A 1,508-nucleotide genomic window follows, 5' to 3' on the forward strand; every position below is an offset into this window, starting at 1 on the left:
TTTTTGTTTTCTTCAGGGCTCAGCTTGCCTGCTTTTAAAAGGTCTTTACACAGCTGATAGGCCACCTCTGGACACACCCCTGCCTCAGCAGGTGGTCCCTATCAGCTAGTTTGTCCCATGTGCAGCCAGTCCTCAGTGGATTAAAAACTATGTCACATAAAACACTAAAAACCATGCAATAGAAACAGAATAAAACCATTCAAATAAAACGACACTCATAAATAAACACTAAAAATCAGAATAAAAACAATATACAAGATAAATACAAATTTCCACTGTGTGACACATATACAAGCATTGGCATATTTTGAGAGGCCTGGTTTGATTTTCATGATGATAATGAAATATTAGTATTTATTGATGTAATGCAGTAACATCCCTGTTTTACAGGCAGGGGAGTTAAAGATTCCTGCTGATTGATTCGGTTTTCTCCTTGATGACGGAGAGCCACCGGATCACCTCCTGACACAAAGGAGCAGCTCTGAGTTTCACTGTGGTGTACACCGTCCACTGCTTCTTTCATTGCAGCCGAGTACACTTGTGTGGAGGCATGTGACCCAACACCTGGACAACTGCTTCGAATTCAGGAGCACTTTGGAGCTGAACCTGACTGGATACTAACTTATGTGACCAAAGCGAGCTAACAGGCTACGAAACAGTGGATGAAGTAAAGAAATTTCAAACATCCCATAGACGTTTTCCTGCATTATCAGTTGTGTTTCTATGTTGTTGTTGTTAAAAACCCAGTGAAGTGTTCACTAATGTTTTGTGATTATCTTATTTATATTTTTTTTAATGAAGAAACTTCAGTATATTTAAGTTGAGCTGTCCTATGACTCCAACTGCTTTCTTTCTTGAACTAAGACGTTAGAGCCATGCTGGGGGTAGGATGGCCCATCCACAGACCCCAAAAGACCTGAAGCCCGACGCCTTAATGACAACTGGGGCCAGAGTCTCAGAGAACCAGAACGCGTAGCCGACCCAGTCAGAGCCAGGGGCCGAGAACAGGTCCACAGGGCACTAAGTAGGGTGTGGATACTGGCCAGTGCCCAGAGGGGCAACCCCCACCCTCCATAACCATGTTCCAAAGGAGCCACGGTTCAGCCAGACCCAGGCCCAGCCACGCACACACCCAGACATCTGCACACACACCCAGGCTATTCACTAACTGCACAGGAGAATGTTTTTTCTTTCTTTTGTAAGTTGGTGTTGTTTCTACAAATTAGATTACAGTCGGTTTTATCAGGACACGTCAGGCATGTGAACTCTTATTAGTCCCTGTAGTGTTTACTTAATTAGCAATGCTCATTGTTTCTACCACAAAATCCGAGTCTGTCAAAGTTTTAAGTGTATTATAAGACTGTGACACAAACCATGTAGCAGTATGACTCAGACCAAGTAGTGCTGATATATATCAATTTTAATAGAAGACCTGAAAAACCCCTCTAATAACACTTTGTTTTAAAGAATTAACTCATACAGTGCACTTTACTACGTGACAGTCTCTT

The sequence above is a fragment of the Haplochromis burtoni genome, unplaced genomic scaffold (genome assembly GCF_018398535.1).
Source record: "Haplochromis burtoni strain Fernald_Lab_line unplaced genomic scaffold, NCSU_Asbu1 Contig_538, whole genome shotgun sequence".
In the NCBI taxonomy this organism is placed as follows: domain Eukaryota; kingdom Metazoa; phylum Chordata; class Actinopteri; order Cichliformes; family Cichlidae; genus Haplochromis; species Haplochromis burtoni.